The sequence below is a fragment of the Talpa occidentalis genome, unplaced genomic scaffold, assembly GCF_014898055.3.
Source record: "Talpa occidentalis isolate TD23 unplaced genomic scaffold, MPIMG_talOcc4v2.1 talOcc4.8, whole genome shotgun sequence".
In the NCBI taxonomy this organism is placed as follows: Eukaryota; Metazoa; Chordata; class Mammalia; order Eulipotyphla; family Talpidae; genus Talpa; species Talpa occidentalis.
In genome coordinates this window covers 65,929,388-65,949,905 of record NW_023605194.1, presented here as the reverse complement: position 1 = coordinate 65,949,905, position 20,518 = coordinate 65,929,388, and the positions used below count along the sequence as shown (strand labels likewise).

The 20,518-nt window shown below is 52.1% G+C and overlaps 1 long non-coding RNA gene across 1 annotated transcript; it reads right to left on the bottom strand.

Moving 5' to 3' along the window:
- LOC129145064 (uncharacterized) lies at positions 1 to 18,738 on the bottom strand. The gene is made up of 10 exons (XR_008550105.1): positions 18,598 to 18,738; positions 15,753 to 15,846; positions 15,102 to 15,175; positions 7,961 to 8,068; positions 6,025 to 6,123; positions 5,735 to 5,809; positions 2,954 to 3,060; positions 1,889 to 1,990; positions 523 to 1,526; positions 1 to 212 (listed from the first exon to the last, which is right to left on the bottom strand). It is a non-coding gene; the product is annotated as an uncharacterized LOC129145064 (long non-coding RNA).
- Positions 18,739 to 20,518: the final 1,780 nt, after the last annotated feature.

Genomic DNA, 20,518 nt, shown 5'->3' with positions numbered 1-20,518 from the left:
CAGGAGTCCACCACTGCCCCGGGGCTTGATGGGCCCTGGGTTGGGAGGTCTTGAGCGGTGGGCTTGGGCTCCTGAGAGCTGCATCTGCCAATACAAACCACCCTGACATTGACCCTGTGGACTCACTGAAGAAAACCCAGGTGGTCCACCGCCCTGTAGAGCGACAGGTCTTCGTCGTGCCCGGGTTCCACTGGTGCCCCTGCGCGTGGGCCCTGCAATCAGAGAGGGTTCCACGGAGAAGTTTAGACCAGAGCCAAAGGCAGGAGCAGAAAGTGGGTTGGCTCCTCCCTCCCCTACACATGGTACCAAGGAGCCCCTACCAAGGGCCCGCAGGCCAGGTGGCACCCACCTGCCTCAGTGGGGTCACCTCACACCTACCAGATCCTACTGCTTTGCTACCTCCTGGGCATTTCCTGCTCCTACCTGGCTGTCACCTGTCTGGGCCTCACCTGCTCCTGGGTGCTACCATCCCTGCCTGGGCTCCACCTGTTTCCACCACTACCCTCTCTGACCGGGCCTCACCTCATCATAGCAGGCTAGGATGTCTTCGATTTCTTTGGAGCGCAGATGGGGCACGTCCACCATGGCCAGTGCTGCGAGAGTAATGAGCCCAATGTCTCAGGGTCTCCCCTCCCCTGGAACCTGCCGCCTCTTCAGGGAACAGACACGCAAGGGTTGCACGGGCAGCTCCCTAGTTGCATTTCCAGAGTGCTCGGCACCCTGGGGCCAGATGCTGTGACTTCTGGGCTGGGTTTGCAGGCACTCTGTCACACTCTCATTTGAGGACCACGCTACCCAGACATTGTGTTTGGATGTGATGACAGCTGGGTGTGGAACAAAGGGCCAGAGGCTCAGCTCAGCTCAGCTCAGCTGCGCTTCCCCTGCAGGCCCAGGGCTGGTCGGCCCTGGCCCACTAAGGCTCCTGCAGTCAAACCAGGAATCCCTTTGGTCCTTGGGCCCCCACATTTCAAGTGACAAGAGAAAACATGCCCCTCCTCACAAGGCACCACCATCCTCAACTTCTGTGCCATCACTGCCAGACAACTACACCCTGAATGACATGGTGTGCCTCAACGACTGCTTACGCCTGGCACCCAGAACCAGTGTCTCCAGGCGACATGTGCAGGACCAATAGCCACCTGAAACCGTCCAGCATTGTCTTCTCAGGGGCCAGATATGAAGCTGTGGAATTGAGGGCATCTGCCCTGAGGGCCAGGGCCCACCGTCCCATCCTTCGGAAACATGATGGGGGCAGGCCAAGCACCAGTCGTACACACTTGACCGCCCACTGCAGACCATGGCCCACTGTGGGATGGAAGAGAGGGACCAGAATCCACAGGGGCAGACCCAGGTCTTCCTGGAGCCACACCAATCCCATCTTCACAGGACACGGAGGCGCAGCTGCTGCTCAGTTGCTCTTGATAAAGGAGGACGCAGGAGGCCTGACGGCGTCCACAACCCATGGTAAGATCGGCAAGGGTTCTTGTCTGGAGGCTGGGTGACAGCTTCACCTCCAGGAACGCTGCCTCTTACGGGAGGACACACAATTCTAAGTAGAAGAGTGGGGCCGGGAGGGCCACGTTTTCTCTGTGCAAGCAAACGGAATTGCCCCTCCTGGGACATGAGGAAAGGTCCACCCAACACTCTCCCAGGGGCACCGCTAGAGCGTGCAGGACACGGTGCAGAGAAACTGCCCAGCCGCCGAGGGACCACAGGACCGGGCCTGACTGCCTGCCTCACCGGCCGGCTGCACATGAGTCTGGCATGCAGGGCAGGATGCACAGCCAGCTGTGGGACACAGCCGGCCTCTTGACTCACGTGCAGACCAGGAGACCCAGCCTGCCCAGCCAGGAGTCACTCCCAAGGGCAGAAAGCAGGTCACACTTACCTGTCTGACCAGTGACTGGGTGGCCAATGAATGCAAGGGCAGCGAGTGTCAGAGCTGGTCAGCAAGCGACGAGAGGGACTGGACTGGAGGACTGCCGAGGGCCTGCAGCAGAGGTGAGCCCGGTGTGGGCAAAACCAGGGGTGCAAGCAATTGCCCCTTACGGGGCTGCTGGTCAATACGGAGGAGAGAGCGGGGTGCTCTTAGCCGCTATCCCTTGACTGGCAAAGTTGCCTCCTACTCAGACTCTGCCCATCTGCACCCTACCCCGTCCACCTGCCTCTCCTCTCTGCCCCCTTCCTCCCCTCACCGCAGCCTCCTCCGCACTGTTCCTCCTCTCTCCACTCCTTCCTCCTCTTCTCCTTCCCACGCCCCCTCCGTGTCCTGCCTTCCCTCCCATCCCACGGTGCCCGCCTTCACGTCCATCCTCCTCCTCTCCGCACCGCCCTGGTTCATCCTCTGCCCTCCTTCCCCAATATCCTGCTTTCCTCGTCCCTCCCTGCCCTCCAGTTCCCGCACGCTCAGGGGCCGGCCTCCTGCATCCTCCACCCGCTCTGTTCCCTGCAGCCTCAGCGGCCACACTTGAGCATCTTCTCCCCACTCCCTTTTTCAATCTCTGCCTTCCTCCAGCCTCCTGCCTGCTGTCCTCGACATCGTCTTCACCTTTCTTCTCCCCGCCTCCTTGCGCTGCCTCTTTATCCGTTTCCACTGGGGCTCCATGCTCCCCACGTGCATCCTCCTGCGCCCCCCGTGACGCCCCTCCCACCTCCATCCACCTTGATCCCCTCTTCCACCCTCCCCAGCTGGCCTATCGTCCTTCTCCCGCAGCACCTCTGCCTCTGCCCCCGCAACCCCGTGCCCCTGCTGGGCTCATCCCTGTCCGCTCAACCTCCTCTTCCTGACAGGGGCGCCCAGGGCGGCTGCCCTAGCCCCACGGAGCTACGGAGCCGGGCTGCCGTCACTGCCGGGCTAGGTCACACTCAGATGCAGCCCACTGCGCCTTCCTGTCCAGCCAGCAGCCACTGTCCTCCCTGGCCCTGAAGCAAGGGGGCAGCAGGTCACACTCACCTGTCAGACCTGCTGCTGTGCCACCTGTGTCTCCTGATGGAAGCGGGCACGTGGGGCAAGATCAGCCATCGATCCTGAAGAAATCACCACGAGAGAGGAGACGGAACCTGCAACGGGTGAAGACAGGGAGGGCGGTGGAGCCGGGCAGTGGGGAGACCTGGGAGTGTCGTCCTTCCACCCAGCAGTGGGGCCCTCGGGGCCCAGGTCCTCCTTCCCTGTCACCACTGCCCCCGAAGCACGGAAAGATGTGGGGCAAGTCACACTCACCCATCTCCACACTCCCTCGGCCAACTGTGTGTCCTGAGTGGTCAAGACACTGCGGTGGAGACGGGCAGTGGCCCCGGCAGAGCCGGTTACTGAGATGGGGCCGTCGCCTACCTAGGGACAGGGAGCAGCGGGACTGCCAGGCAGTGGGACACACTGTGCGTGCCGGGGTCCTGCCTGGCCATGGGGGTGCCCCAACTCTGCTGGGCAGGGAGGCTCGCGGCCTTTCTCCTAGCAGCACACCGGTGGTCTCCACCCGGAGAGGAAATCTGCTGGACGCAGGGGGTGGGAGGGGCGTGTGGGTGTGTTGGGGGCGCTGTGGCATGGCCCCCTGCCCACAGGTGCCTCGTGCCCAGAGCCTAAACTCTACTCCTGCCCCCTCCCCTGCCAGTCTGTGTGCGTGCGCACTCTCCCTTGGACGGACATGTGACCTGACGGGAATGAAAGCTGCCAAGTGTGTTTCCACACCCGCTAGTTCCTTTCCCCTGATGTTTCCCTGGGCCTCATGCGAACCCGGGCGCGCAGGTAGCCCTAGCAGTGACCCGCGCGCCGGTGACGACTCTCGCAGCCTGGTCTCCCCTCGTCCCCATCCTCCTCCTCCGTCCTCTCCCTTCGCTTCTCTCCACTTGCCTCATGGCATCTCCAGCCTCCTCTCCGTCCGTGTGTGTCTGCTGACTCTCCCCGCCCTGCGTTCCCTGCCGCACCCAGCTCCAAACTCTTCTCGCTCCCTCCCGGCCCAGTGTTGGTCCTTCTCTCTGGCCCTGCTCTTGCTGTCCTCCCCACGCCTGTCAGCCCAGCTGGAGCACCTTCCTCTGTGGTCAGCCTTCCTCTTCTGGACACTGGCACCTCGAGCCGCTGCCCTTGACCGCCAGAGTCCAGGGGGCCACAGAACTGGACACACTCAGTGCTGGTGTCAGGTCACACGCATACGTCCCAGGACCTGTCCTGTCTCCCCCAGGGAACTCCGTGCCCACAGAGCCAACGAGGAAGAAGCAGGTCACACCTCTCTGACCCACTGAGGTCGGTGCTGTGTCTTCGGGTACAGATGGACACTCGGGTCCTGATGGGCGGTACAGTCAGCAAGAGATGACACAGAGCCTCTCACTGCCGAGGACAGAGAGCAGAGAGTCTACCGGGCCCTGGGCAGGACGCTGGTGCTGCCACTGCCCACCAATAGGCTTCTGGATCAGCGGGACTGGGAGCCGGGTCACTGGGTTGTGGGAAAGCATGAGCTCCACACGCCTTCTGCCTCCTCTGCCTGCTCCTTCTTCACGCGCTTCATCCTGCTCCCGGGGCTCCCTCCGTTCTCTCTCCCTCCTCCTCCTCCACCATGTCCCCTTCCTCCCACACCAGCCACCTCATCTTTCAACACCCTGTCCATCTCCTCCCAGCTCCACCGCATCCTCGCTCCTTCCTGCTGTCCTCACCCCGCCGTCCCCCATCCTCTTCCACCCTCCTGCCCTCGCCCAACTCCATTCCAGCCCATCGCCAATTTCTCCCTTTGTGCCACCATGGTCCCAACACTGATTGTCCAGCTCCCCTCCTCCTGCTTCCTCTGTCCACATGGACCCGCTGCATGTCCATTGTCCTACCAGCTCTCCGTGTGCCGTCCTCATCCACCTGCTCCTCCCGTCGCACAGGATCGCTCCACCCTCCTCTCTGTCATCCTACACTCGCCCTCCTTCACCACAGGACTTTGGGCCTCAAATCCTCCCAGGGTTTCCTCTGCCCCCTCCAGGTCACATCATGCTATCGTGTTCTCCTTCCTCTCCGTCCTCCTTCCTGCTCGATCAGCCCCTACATTCTCCTCCTCGCCTTGCTTAAGTCTCTTCCTGCACCTTCTCTTCCTTTCAGCACCGCACCCTCGTCTTCAGATCCTCTGCGCTTTCTGTCCCATTCTCTCATCTCCTTGCACCTGATCCAAGTGTTTGATAGTTCCCATCTCCGCCTCCTGCCTTTGCGCCGCAGTCCCCCCACACCCCCCCCGTGCCGCCTCACCGTCCTCCCGCTCATGCTCCAGCAACATGCATCCGCTCCAGCCTCCCCCATATCCCTCCCCTTCCTCTCCTCCACTGCCCCCCTTAACCCGGTATCTAGTCTTCTTTCCATTGTCTTCCTCTCCTTGTCTCCCCCATTTTTTGCACACCCCGGCTTTATCCTTCAGTCATCGACTTTCCCTCCTCTCCCTCGATCATGGCTCTTCAGTCCTCACTGCATGCATCTCATCACCTCCTGCGTGCACTTCCTCCTCTCTCCTACCGCCCTGTCTCTCTCTCTGGCCATGAACACCCTCTGCCCTTCCTCCTTCCCTTCCTGGGTGCTGGTGGATTGTTTTTGTTTAGAGCTCCTCTGACATGGACATTGTGTCGAGGGCGACCGTCTCCTCCTCACAGAGCCTCGGAGGCCTATGTCAGTATCACGCGAGGGAAAATCATTCTGGCAGAGTATTCTAGAATGTTTCACCCAGTTACCAATCTCCCGAAAGTCCCCGAAGAGGTGGGCCACCACCTGTCTGACCTCTTGCTGGACAATGTGTGTGTCCTGAGTGGAACGGGACCCAGGAGATGAGATCCGCAGTGAGTCCTGCAGGTCCTGCAGAGACACGAGTCACAGCCGACGCCTTAGGGGCAGGAAGCAGTGGGACCGCGGGCCTTGGAGGAACTGAGGATCTTCCGTTCTTCCCAGCAGTGGGATTCCCAGCCCAGTGGGGCAGGGAGCCTGTGCAGTGGGAACTCAGGGGCCCAGGAAATTTAAATCATCTGGCTCCATCACACCCAAAGGGCAGCGGAGCAGGAGGCAACACTCACCCTTCCGAACTCTCGCTGGGCGACGTGCCTCTCCCGGGTGGAATGGGACACGCGGGCTGGCTGACACGGGCAGTGAGCCCAGCAGAATCGGTCCGGGCTCTGCAAGGCAAGAGTGTTGACGGCCTAGGGACAGGGAGCCGTGTGAGTTCGGCAAGTGCATGTGTTGCACGTGCTGGCGTTCTCATCAGCACTAGGCTTTGCAGTGAGTGTTGCAGGGAGCCTGGTCACTCTGCACCCTGGATCTGTGAACCTCAGCCCAGTTAGCGTGCTAACAGCATGCAGGGTACAGCAGGGATGCGCAGGACTGGCGAAGCCCCTGGGCCACTGGCCTGGAGTCTTGCCCTTCCTCACACTCTCACCCTGTTCCCGCTTCCCATCCCCCAGAAGGTGCACGTGATCATTGGAAGGAAAAGTAGTACAGGATCTTTTTGCACCCTCATCTATCAGGCTTTAGGTGGGCCATAGTTCCGTCACCACTGCTGAAGTCTCCTATCACAGCCCGCAACTGGCACTGAAGCTGGCCTCACAGGACCACCCTCCACCTGCCAGGGGTCATTGTTCTCCCACCCCCAACTCCCTTCATCCCCAACTGTGGATTCCCAGGATAGCGTGTTGGTGCCCAGAGGTCCCGGTGTCATGCCAAATCCTCGAGTCAGGCGGGGGCCTCTCAGCAGGACCAAAGGGTTGGTATGAGGAACATAGTGGACAACCATTATCTGCTGAAAACCAGTCTCTGCAGGCAAGATGATGCCATCACAGCACGACCAGACAGCAAGGTAAGGGTCAACAGGAGGCGGAGACAGGATGATTTGGTCAGTGGGAAGCATGGAGTCGCCCAGGCAACGGCCCCTACTCTCTCCCCCTACTCACTCCCCTGCCAGCCAGTGCCAGACCATGGTGCATCCCCAATCCACATCCCCCCACGCTCCCAGACACGAGCCCCCCTTCCCGGAACCTGATGCCCGACAAATGTGAGACCGCCCTGGGATCGGGCTGCATTTCCCGAGGTGCACGCCCCTGTAGGTCTCTGGCTCTCTCCACTGGACTTGGGGTTGTCTTTCCTCCGCCCCGCACTGCTCCCAAAGCTGCTGCTGTCCCGAGAGGCAACAGCCAGCCCGCTTGGCTGCTCCCGCACCCTCTGCACCCTCCGCCTGCGTGCCCTCCAAAGAGCTTCGCTCCCCCGCCTCCTCTCCCACCCGCCATCTCCTTCCTCCTCTTCTTGCTTCTCTGGCATCCTTCTCTCCACGCTCAACCCCGTCCTCCTGTCCCATCTCCTCCACTTGGATCTTCTCTGCAAACTCGCGTCTAATTCTCCTCACTCCATTCTCTCCATTGTTCATGTACAGCTCCCGCCCCCTCCAACCTCTTTTTCTTTCTTCCCTTCCTGCTCTTCATTCTCCGTGCTTCGGGATCTCTTGCTGCACCGTCTCTGCTGTGCACATTCCCTCTCCTCCCAGCTCTCTCCATCACCTCCCCCCGCCACCCCAAGCTGCTCTCCATCACCTCCGCCTCCAGCTCCATCCTCCTTTCAGTCCATCGCTCCACCTTCCTCCCTTGTCCTTCCTTATTCTCTGTCCCCTTGCCCCTCCCCCATCTTCTCTCTAACTGCCTCCACCTCCCCTTGCCTTCCCACCCTCTTCCACACTCCCCTCCATCGTGCTGTTCACCCTGTGAGTGCAGCTTGCCATGGCCTCCACGACCCCCTTTTCTGTGACCTCCTCCCCTGCCTGGGTGTTGGCTAAGGGCCCCTCAGCTTATTGTGCTGCTCAAGGCCGATGAACAGCCAGCCCTTCCCCAAGAGAACTCGGATGCTGGTGAGAGAGGCATCCAGTGCTGGCTGTCAGCTCCCCCGCCCGCAGGCCAGGAGGTCATCCTGCCCAAACAGGAGTCACTGTCCCTGGCAATTGCAGAGGTGATGGGAGCTGGACACACTCACCTCTCTGTCCCTGTGGGTCCTGGCTAAGAGACGGAAATGGCCACTGGATCAACAACGGAGCAGATGGGTGCACAAGGCAAGGAGAAATGGAAAGACACCTCCAATTTCCTAGGGATAGGGAGCAGAGTGGCTGCCAGGCAGCAGGTAGAATGTTGGGGGGGGGGGCGGCTTCCATGCCGACCAACAATGGGCGTCTTGAGTCAGCTGCGTGCGGAGCTGCGTGCACTTTCCCCTGGAACCTGAGCCCTAATGGCATAGAGGTGTCCAGCGCAGCCCGTCACACTCCCCATTGCTAAGTCCACCCCGGCCTTTCCCTTCCTAGTGGACGTTTATTGCAAATACACATGGTGCCTTTCACATCACAATGATCTAGAAAGGTTCCTCAGTACCCTTCTAAGAGCCTCCCTACATTGAAGCTCTTCTATTCTATAGTCCCAACACATTGAATGGGTGTTCCCTAGTGACACGCAACACGTGAACGCATCCTCCCCAAGAGGGCTCATACACAGGGGCTGACAGACGCCCTAGCGCTGGGTGGGGTCTGTCCTTTCAGGTGCACTGAACACTGTGCTAAGGGTGTTCACAGGAGTCACTGTCCCTGGTAATTGCAGAGGTGATGGGAGCAGGATACTCTCACCTCTCTGTCCCTCTGGGTCCTGGCTAAGTGACGGAAATGGCCACTGTATGATTTTTGTTTCCAATAACATTGAAACACCAAGTGTCAGTTTGTAATTACTACCACAGCAACGAAATTGCAGTGTGCCAGAAGTCCATCATTTGTTTCCTCCTGGGTTTTTCTAGCCTATGACTAGAAGAAATCAGTCATGGTGCTTTATATCTGTGTCACTATCTTCTATGTATAAACAGTTCCCAAGACCAAGTGTGCTTTTTCTACCCAAACATCACTTGAAAGCAATTAGCGATGATAGTGATCAGCCCAATTTAACATACTCTAGTTGTGAATTAATCATTTAAAATTTCACATAACACCTGGCTTAAATATGATTGCAACCTTAAAGCAAAGGTTGAACTTCAGGAGGATCTTGGAGTGATACTGAGCAGCACTGCACTCAGGGAAGTCTTTTGCTCCTTGTGCCTCTGAGGAGATTGTCTGATTCCTACGTTCCCATTCACGAAGTGCTGATTTCATTTTGCTTTGGGTGAAATTGTGTTTATTCATCGCATGATACAAATTGCCAGTATCTTGGACAGTCATGAGGATCACTGTTGATGAGAGGCTGACCAAAGGAGGCTCAGCACCCTTGGGGAATGGGTAGACCTCACTTGCACTAGCTCACTAGCTGATGGCAGAAATTTTCAATGATGGCCTTCCTCTGGCACATCATGAGCAGCTCAACACCCCACACAATGGTAAATATAGGTCTGTAGGTCCCTGGATCAACTCCCCAAATGTGCTAAGACTGCAAAATTCTCAGTACTTTTGAAATGCCGACTGCATTTTCCTCCCTGTCCGGTTATCACCCCCTTTTCACCCTAAAGCCATTCCATTGATCTTTTTTCAGGATGTATGGTTTGTTTGAGGAATTGTTGTTTCTGAGGTATTATCTCAGAAAAAGTTTATAATAGCTATAGATGACCTTTGACTGTCCTATTTTCCAATCACATTTGTCAATTAGTTTACAATTCTGTTTGAGTATGAAGTCATAGATTTGTTTATAGTCCTGTTGTGCAGCTCCAAATTGTCCTGGACTGAGAACCTGTGGGCAATGTTTGGAACAGCCTGGATGTGGCTGGTGCACTGGCCCTGGTAATACGGAAGAGGACCCTGCATTGAAGGTTCTTCGTGGGGACCAAGAAGCTTATTGGATGCATAATAATGAGATGGTTCTTGACACCAGTCTTTGTCCTAAAGAAAAGAACTATGAGTGGTCCTTTATCCAGTGTCTAGGTAATAAAAATGGGATTAAAAACAATTTTAATTTCTACTTAAAACCAGAAGGGTTTTTCTTTTCTTACAATAAATGTTTAGAAAAATAGAGAGCGAGACTCAAATTTCAAAGATGAAAGAAATATTCTTCTCTATATCCATCCCTGTTAGGCAGATGGTGCATATCTGGAATCATTAAGTAGACTAAGCAGATGCATGGACTACAATAGCTAGATTGGCTTTCTTGTGAACTATTAAGAGGTATAATATTGACTTCATACCAATTTTCTATCCGATAGTATAGTCTTAAATGGTTCGGAATATTATAATGTCAGAATTGAAAGGACACTCAAGTGGATTCAATCAAACTTCATGGGAATGTCCTCTAAAATATCTGTGGAGTCAGTTGGCCTCATTTTCAAAGCTACAATTGGTATTCACTATCATTCCATTTTGAAGGTCTCAAAGTTTTCAGAGTTTTTTCACAGGACATCAGTTCTTACACTGAATCAAATCCACCATATTGAAAAAGTAATTAATTTGTTCTTTTTTTTTTTGGGGGACCCTCGCAGGTGGCTGGGGATCGAACTGGCGCTGCAGAGGCTGCGGGCAGCCTCACAACCCAGCCCTCAACCGCTGCACCACCAGGGGAGGCCCTTATTCATATTTTTATTGAGTGCCTTCCAAATGTCCCAGTTGGCGGGGCTTCTCCTCATTTTGGTTATTGTCTCTTTTGCTGTGCAGAAGCTCTTTAATTTGATGTAGTCCCAGCTGTTTATCTTTGCCTTCACTATCACTGCTTTGGGTGATGTGTCTGTAAAGATGTCTTTGAGGTGCAAATCACGTAGTGTTTCGCCTATATTTCCTTCTATATATTTTATGGTTTCAGGCCTTATGTCTAGTTCTTTAATCCATTTTGAGTTGGTTTTTGTGCATGGTGTGAGGTAGTGGTCAAGCTTCATTCTTTTGCATGTAGCAACCCAGTTTTCCCAGCACCATTTGTTAAACAAACTTTCTTTGCTCCAGTGCATATTCTTTGCTCCTTTGTCAAAGATTAGTTGACCATAAATATGTGGGTTTATTTCTGGGTTTTCTATTTGGTTCCATTGGTCGGGGTGTCTGTTCTTGTTCCAATACTATGCAGTTTTGATTATTAGGCTTTGTAGTATAGTTTGAAATCTGGGAGAGTGATGCCTCCATTCCCTTCTTTTTTCTTCAGGAGGGTTTTGGCTTTTGGGGGTTTTTGGTGGCTCCATATGAATTTTATCATATTTGTTCTATTTCTTTGAAGAATGACATTGAATTTTTATTGGAATAGCATTGAATCTGTATATTGCTTTTGGTAGGATGGCCATTTTGATAATGTTAATTCTTCCAATCCATGAGCAGGGGATGTCTTTCCATTTCTTTGTGTCTTCTTCTATTTCTTTTAACAGTGTTTTATAGTTTTCTTTGTATAGGTCCTTTACTTCTTTTGTTAAGTTTATTCCCAAATATTTGATTTTTTTGTTTCAATAATAAAAGGGATGGTTTTCTTGATTTCTTCTCCTTCAGATTTATTGTTTGTGTATAGGAAGGCTACTGATTTTTGTGTGTTGATTGTGTATCCTTCCACTTTACTAAACTGATTGATGAGTTGAATTAGTTTTTCTGTGGAGTTTTTGGGGTTCTCTATGTATATTATCATATCATCTGTGAATAGTGATAGTTTGACTTCTTCCTTGCCTATTTGGATTCCTTGTATGTCTTTCTCTTGTCTTATTGCTCTGGCTAGGACTTCCAGTATTATATTGAAAAGCAGTGGTGAGAGTGGACATCCTTGTCTTGTTCCAGATCTTAATGGAAATGCTTTCAGCTTTTCACCATTGAGAATGAAACTGGCTATGGGCTTGTCACATATGGCCTTTATGATGTTGAGGTATATTCCCTGTATCTCGAGAATTTCAAGGGCCTTTATCATAAATGGGTGTTGTACTTTGTCAAAAGCTTTTTCAGCATCTATTGATATTATTATAAGGTTTTTATATTTCTTTTTGTATTTTTTTCTTTTTATATTTCTTTTTGTTGATGTGTTGGATTACATTGATTGATTTTCTGATGTTGAACCATCCTTGTGTCCCTGGGATAAATCCAACTTGGTTGCGGTGAATTATTTTATGGATACATTGTTGGATTCTGATAGTAAAATTTTATTGAGTATTTTTGCATCTATGTTCATTAGAGAGATTTGCCTGTAGTTTGCTTTTTTTGTGTTGTCCTTGTTTGGTTTTGGTAGTAGTATAATGTTGGCTTCATAGAACATATTTGGTATTATCAATTTTTGGAAGAGTTTGTGAAGGATAGGCACTAATTCATTTCTGAATGTTTGGTAGAATTCATTGGTCAATCCATCTGGTCCTGGGCTTTTGTTTTGGGGAAGGGTTTTGATTACCGTTTCAATTTCACTGCTTATAATTGGTCTGTTTAGGTGTTCTATGTCTTCTTAGTCTAGCTTTGGGTGATTATAGAGTTGTAGGAATTTGTCCATCTCTTCTAGATTGTTGAGTTTGTTTGCATATAACTGTTCATAGTAGTTTCTGATTATTCTTTTGATTTCTGCTGTGTCTATTGTGATTTCTCCTCTCATTTGTGATCCATTTATCTGTGTCTTCTCCTGTTTCTCCTTTGTGAGCCTGGCTAGGGGTTTGTCTATTTTATTTATTTTTTCAAAGAACCAACTTTTGGTTTCATTCATCTTTTGGATTTTTTTTAAAGTTTCTATTTCATTTATTTCTGCTTTGATTTTTATTATTTCTTTTCTTCTACTGGTTTTGGGGTTTTGTTGTTTTTCCTTTTCTAGTTCTTTGAGCTTCAAGATTAGGTTGTTTCTCAACCCAAATGCCCAAAAATAGATGACTGGATCAAGAAGATGTGGTACATATATACCATGGAATATTACTCAGCATTCAAAAAAGATAAACACATGCAATTTGCAGCAACATGGATGGCACTGGAAGGGATCATGCTCAGCGAAATAAGCCAAAAAGAAAAAGAAAAATACCGGATGGTCTCACTCATAGCAGGAATCTAGAAAACTTAAATAAGGGACCAGGAAAACGAATAACTATAAGAAAGTGAAAATCAAAATCAACAAAAAACTATGAACCAGAGACACTTTTAGGGGGGCGGGGGTGGGAGGGGAGGGATTGGGGTCAGAATGGGGGGGCTGCAATTGTATGGGGAATATAAAAATAAAATTTATTATTAAAAAAATAAATAAATAAATCAAAAAAAAAAAAAGATTAGGTTGTTTCTTTGAGTTCTTTCTTGTTTCTTGATGTGAGCTGTATTGCTCTATATTTTCCTCTAATTACTGCTTTTGCTGCATCCCATACGTTTTGGAAATTGGTGTCCTCCTTGTCATTCAATTCAAAGAATTTTTTTAGTTTCTCCTTTTTTTTTTTAATAATAAATTTTATTTTTATATTCCCCATACAATTGCAACCCCCCCATTCTGACCCCAATCCCTCCCCTCCCGCCCCGCACCCCCCAAAAAGTGTCTCTGGTTCATAGTTTTTTGTTGATTTTGATTTTCACTTTCTTATAGTTGTTAATTTTCCTGGTCCCTTATTTAAGTTTTCTAGATTCCTGCTATGAGTGAGACCATCCGGTATTTTTCGTTTTCTTTTTGGCTTATTTCACTGAGCATTATCCCTTCCAGCGCCATCCATGTTGCTGCAAATTGCATGTGTTTATCTTTTTTGAATGCTGAGTAATATTCCATGGTATATATGTACCACATCTTCTTGATCCAGTCATCTATTTTTGGGCATTTGGGTTGTTTCCAAAGCTTAGCTATTGTAAACAGTGCTGCTATAAACATAGGGGTGCAGGTGCTCTTTGGAATTGATGTTTCTGTGTCCTTTGGGTAAATACCTAGGAGTGGAATTGCTGGATCATATGGAAGCTCTATGTTTAGTAGGTCCAGAAATCTCCACACAGCTCTCCATAGTGGTTGGACCAGTTTGCACTCCCACCAACAGTGCAGGAGAGTTCCTTTTTCTCCACAACCTCGCCAACATTTGTTGTTGCTAGTTTTTTAATATGTGCCATTCTCACTGGTGTAAGATGGTATCTCATGGTAGTTTTGATTTGCATTTCCCTGATGACAAGTGATGTTGAACATTTTTTCATATGCCTGTTGGCCATTTGCATTTCCTCTTCAGAGAAGTTTCTTTTTAGCTCTTCTGCCCATTTTTGACTGGATTATTTTCTTTGTTGTTGTTGAGTCTCATCAGCTCTTTGCAGATTTTTGTGATCAGTCCTTTATCATTAGTGTTGTGTGCAAAAATGTTCTCCCAGTCGGTGGGGTTTCTCTTTGTTTTTGTTATTGTCTCTTTTGCTGTGCAGAAGCTCTTTAATTTGATGTAGTCCCAGCTGTTGATCTTTGCCTTCACTATCACTGCTTTGGGTGATGTGTCTGTAAAGATGTCTTTGATGTGCATATCACGTAGTGTTTCGCCTATATTTCCTTCTATGTATTTTATGCTTTCAGGCCTTATGTCTAGTTCTTTAATCCATTTTGAGTTTTTTGTGTGTGGTGTGAGGTAGTAGTTAGTCTTCATTCTTTTGCATGTAGCCACCCAGTTTCCCCAGCACCATTTATTGAACAAACTTTCTTGGCTCCAATGCATAGTTTTTGCTCCTTTGTCAAAGATTAGTTGACCATAAATCTTCCGCACAAACCTTCGTGGCCTGCGCCAACTGTACCCCATTCTGATCTGCCTGAAGCCGTCCTGGCCTAGTGAGAACAGGGCCAGGCTGAACTGCAGGCTCAGGGTCTGGGTGGGCTTGACAGCGGCCTCTGGCTGGGAAGGTCGTGGTGTGAGCCGCTCACCAGACACAAGGCTGCCTCCCCTCCTGCTGCAGCACATCAGGGCGCTGAGGAGACACCAGTCTCATATGTTGAGCCCAAAAGTTTATTGGAGGCCTAGAGTGAGAGTGGCTGCCGCCTCCCAGGCTAGGCCCCCTCAGCTGACTGAGGCGGCTCTAGGTGGCAGGTGTGGGGACCACGTGTCCAGGCCCGCCTCAGACCTGCATCTTTGCAATACACTAGTTGCCTCCATTAGGGTAGGGTCACTGCTCTGGGGAGACATGGAATTCGGGCACCACAGAGAAGCAGTGGTACCCTGGGCCTGGCAGGCTATTGCCTAGTCAGGGTACCCCAGAATGCCTCACTTGATACCATATCTCTCTCAGAAACATCTGTGGTACCTGAAAGTGCAGCTCATTTCCCTTTCGATCTTTTTCACATGGGGCAAGTGGACTTTTCCCATTGCATTCAGATCCTGTGGGTGGAATCAGAGGTGCTTGAGAAACAAGAGTCCACGCCTGCACCCCGCCTTCCTTCCCCGCTCCTGGGTGGACCAGGGAGGGCAGCATGTGGCCCAGGCCTGTGTATCCTCCAGCCAGTGGTTATACCCAGTCCTCAGGCTCCTTCCAGGCCCCAGAACCACATCCCGTCTCTCCTCTGGGGTCCAGGACGCCTCTACCAATACCCTCCCCATGCTCCCCAGGACCTGTCCAGTGAGCTCCCAGGATAAGGTCCCCAGGCCCTCAAGGAGGTGGGGGGGGGTCTGTCCTCTCCTGCAAGCCCTCCTCAGTGCAGGCTCACTCTCTTCACCCCCTTTCCACACTGGCCTTCTCACACTCTCAGCAAGTGTCAATCTGGCACAGGGAGGTCTGTGTCTCCCGATGGAACATCCCTGGGGATGGAGGGTTGTCCCGTCAACCACTGGATCCTGTCACCCAGTCTCAGGCCAGCAGGAGGAACTTGGGACCCTGGGTGCCATTCCCTGCCCATCTCCCAGCAGAAAGACAGGGAAGCCTCCTGCCTTGGTCTGAGCCAAGTACTCATCAACTCACCATGTCCTGTTTGAGTTTGAGGGGGTTAGACTCATGGCGTGATCATGGTACACCAGGAAGCACCTCATTTTGGGACAACCAGGACTGAAGACACCTGGAAGGACCCAGACACCCAAGATAGAACTCTGCTCCAGCCAAATGTGGGCACTGTCAGACCCCACAGCTGAACCATCTCCACATACTGGGCAAACCGAGACCAAGGCACTCCCCAGGCCTGAGAGGTGCATGGTTCCCAGAGGGCAGGCCTGGCATTGAAACCATGCTGACAGGGGCAGAGTGCCATGACCCTCGTGGCAGCAAGAGCGCCACCTACCGTGGAGGCCCACGTCACCTGGGGTCCCACAGATCTTGACCCAGGCCGGCCCTTTCCACAGTGTCACATGGCAGAGGCTCAGGCTGGTGACAGGGACTGCCTGTAGGAGCACATAGGAACGGGGTCGCTGGTCTTCACCTAGCCCTGAACCCTGGAGATAGTTGGCTGGTCAGCAGACATGAGGCAGAATTCTTATGCAGGGCTGTAAGAATTGATAGGACAAGGAAGGGCTGATGCAGGAGCCATAGGCAGCATGGGGACAAGGGTGCCCATCCCTGATGGAAGTTCCTAGCCAGCCCTGCTACCTCAGGGGTGCTATGCACCCATTACCTGCTGCTACCAGCCACCATTTATGGCATATTATCTGAGGTTTGGGCTTGACTGGAACCCAAATGCATCCTACTCCTAGAGACAGAGCAGCAAAAATGCAGCGATCTGGCTCAGGAGCTGGCAGTGGCCCACCTCCTTCAAGAGACAAAGACTTGAGGTGCCTGCCCAGCATCATGGCCTACAGGGCTCATAGACAGACTCCTCTGGATGGGCCTGGCCTTGGAGGGGCTGGAGAGGCCCTGATCCAGCACAGGTGCCATGGCAGCCCTATGCCCCAGCTAATTAGCCACAGTCTCTGGGTGTTGTTTCATGTAAGGAGTGCCAGAGTAATAGCACACAAAAGTTTGAGGAACCTTGCTTGAAAGCAGGTGGGGCAAAGGGTGAGGCCAACCCCCCACTTGCAGATGGGAGAGCCACAGCTACAGGAGGAGAGCTGGGCCCCTGCACTGGACTCAGCAGGTGCTCCAGGGTGGGTATTATGCAAAGAGCAGGCAGAGCTGGAGCAGCTTCTTCGGGAACTGCCTCCCTGTCTGCCCCTTCTTATGGCGTTGGGGTTGATGGGAACCTTCATTCCTGCTCAGATTCTGTGGGCTCTGTGGGTTCTCTCGGGTCACACATTTTCACACATGCAGAGGAGCGCCCTGGGCCACCAGGCTTCTGGGGTGTAGGGAGTGAGCTGCCATTTTCAGTTATGCAAATGGAGTTCACATCCCTGGAGTCCCCTGTGGTGCAGAATGTGGGCCTCCAGTCCCTACTCTGGTCATCTCTGGCTCTGGGCCTGAGTCCCACAGCATGTCCTGTGGAGTGATGATCATGAGGACACCCATAACAGTAGCTGTGCGGGGCACTCACTGGGTTGTAAATGGAATATGTAAGCCAGAACATGGAAGAGGGCCTACTGTCTAGGAGGGTGACAGGAAGGATTTCTGTTGATCCCCCAGCTTCTGTGGTCTTCCTATCCTGCCTGCTCAGCTGAGGCCTCATGAAGCCACCAGCCAGACAAGCAGGGCCACTGCAGGGCACCTGTCATTTAATTCTGATTTATGTTCTGTTGTTGTTGCTTAGTTTGCACACATGAAGTTCAAGTCTGGTCTACAAGGCTCCAGGGATTTTCACCAAGGAGTAGGACTGGTGATCCCCCTCCAATCCCTTCCATCTCAAAGTGTCCTGGACAATCAGCATTCCCCTCTCCTCTGGGTTCCTGAGGCCCCCACCCATCCCCCTGAGACCTATAAGCCCAGACAGGCCTCCAGAGTTCTGCTAGATGCCCTTGGACTCCTAATTGCCCTGAAGATTCCTGAAACTGCCCCAGTCCTCCTGCGAACTATATCTACCTCCCCAGCCCCTTTTGAACACCAGACCCTTAAGTGCCCTAAGTCCCCCTCAGCAGCTGGAACACCCTGGGCCTCCAGAGTCTACCCTCTGCCCTCCTGAGTAACCCACAACCCCTGTTAGGGCCCCCAGGGTGCTCTCAGACACAAATCCCACCACAATCCCCCCCAGAACCCTGGTCGCCCTTGGCCCTGGTCCCCGGCCCTGTGGCCCAGCAGCCTCACTTGACGCTCTATCTTTCTTTAAAAAAGATGTGCTCTCTGAAGGTGAGACTCAAATCCTCATTGATTTCCTTGATGTATGGTGAGAGGACTTTGCCCAGCACCTACTGCTGCTGTGGATGGAACCAGAGATGCTTGAAAAACACGCGTCCACCCCTGCACCCCACCTTCCTTCCCCGCTCCTGGGTGAGGCCAGGGAGGGCAGCATGTGGTTCAGGCCTGTGTGTCCTCTAGCCCGTGGTGACACTCAGCACACGGGATCCTCCACAGCCCAGGCCCCAAGGTCTTCAGGGGACACATGCACCTCCACATACTTCTGAAATTGAGGACCTGAGTGTAACCTCCTTAGGGTGTTAAGGATTGAGTAAGTTCATAGAAATCACTTCCCTGGTAAGGTGGACATCAGGTAGGAAGCAGCTCCTTGCTTGTTCCATTCCTACCCTAATGCTGTGCGACTTGGGGTTCACCTAAGGGACCCATTCTAACACACGAGTCAAGAATAACTGTAAAAATCCCCGTCCCTGTGAACTTGTCATTGAATGGTGTCACCATATGACGCCATCTGGGAACTGGAAATCCTTTGCTAATGAGCAAAGGATTGATCCTCTGGGGTCAGGCTGAGCTGGCTCAGCTGGGCAGTTGTGCAGACCTTGCAGGAGTCTGCAGTCCTCTCCGGGCCTCCTGGGGCTGCTTGGTCTCCAACAGCTGTGTGTGCTTGGCTGCTGGTGCTGGTGGCGTCAGCCCCCAGGGCTTCTTTCCCTTGCTGGAAGAGGATGGGAGCTGCAAAGGCTCTGAGGCTCATCTGCCTCCTTCCATTGGCCTGAAGAAGAGGAGGGGGAGTGCACGTTCATGGCACAGGCAATAGGTGCTGCTCCTGACGGCAGGACTGCAGACAATTCCTGGGCACTTTTAACTCACTACAAGTAACTTGAAGTAACTATGGGCTTGCTCATAATTCTCCACATTAGTGTGAGGAGCCCCATCTCCCGGTTCTGTAAGGCTTCCTAAATTCACCTTGACCTCTGCAGAGTTTCATCAGTAGCGTAGCCCTCTGGTGGCCTGGATACAGTCTGCAGACCCCTTGTCCTCATCCTGAGATCATGCACCACCCCTCTTTCCACCCCTGGTCCTGTTCTCCTCGCCCCCCCAGGACTTACCACTGTGTATAGTACATGTTTATATAAATATGATCATGGGGTACTGCTGCACCTCCCCCTGCAGTGACCTTTAGGGCTAACCGGCCCTAGGTCCGGCTGGGCAACCAGCGCGCAGCGGGAGAACAGCAAAACCCTACATACCTGCTGCACCTCCCCCCGCAGTGATCTTTAGGAATGGCTTTCGCCACGGTCCCTAGATCCGGCTGGGCAACCAGCGCGCGGGGGGGGGGGGGGGGAGAACAGCCTGAAGCAGAGGAAGTGCAACGGAAGTTCCCTGAAAAGGCAGAAGCTTATCAATAGATAACGACCACCAAGAACCACTACAAGAATGCTAAAAATCTTATCCCTCTTCCTAGAACTACAAACTTTAATCCCTTATTTGTCTTTCTAAACTTCCTTCTTTCTTCTATAATGGTCATTGCTTGTTATGTAGATCACCTCCCTGATAGTGGTAGACTGAGCCCATGAGCAAGCTGATTTCCTTGATATTCATTCCTGTGCTTTTGGAAAACATATATATACTGGTCACAAATTTAGAGAAAATTACACTCAGATTTTCACTCTTGAAGTGTGTCTGTTTGTCATTTCTTTCGCCGACGCCCTGACCACCCTGCACGCTTCTCTCAACCCTGAGGTGGCCTCATCGTCTACTGCCTACTGCTGTGCTGGTCCGCGGCAGGGTACATCTCATTCTACATCCTATTTTCAACATTAATTTCAGGCTTCTTCATGTTGATTTTAGTAGGTCCCAGCTCATGGGAAATGCTCTACTGAATTCCTTTATAAATTGTTTCCATATGGCCCATTTCTCTCTTCAATTTCCCAACACTGGTGGCATATTTCAGCTGTTCTCTATGCTTTGTGATCATGTAAGAATCTTCCCATGGGTCATGTATTCTGGAGTAGAATTGTGGGCCGTAGAGAGCAACCACACCCAGTCACCATATCACCTTGCTCCCCCAGTGGCCAAGTACTATGCTGGGAGTAGTGGGAGAGGATCTCTGTTTATTCACATCTTTGCTTATATTTGATGTCTACCAGTGTCTCTGTGCTGCTCTGGTGGCTGCAAAGAACAGTCTCTTCATATGCTTGTTGGGCATTAAAGTTCTCTCTGGAGATTGTCCCAGCACACCCTTTGTCCTCTTGATGCTTGGTTTCTTTTGAGAGAAACCTGGGTGGCCCCAGGACTTCCCATATGTTAGTCATCTGATTCCAAATTTAGTCATGTGATTACAAAGATCTTGTCCCAGGGCCTCCCCTGGTGGCGCAGCAGTTGAGCGCTGGGCTGTGAAGCTGCCCACAGCCTCTGCAGCGCTGTTTCCATCCCCAGCTGCTGGCGAGGGTCCCACATGGCTCAACAGACCTCTCCTGCCGCGCCTGCTGCTCCCCTCAGCAGTGTATTTCATCAGTCTG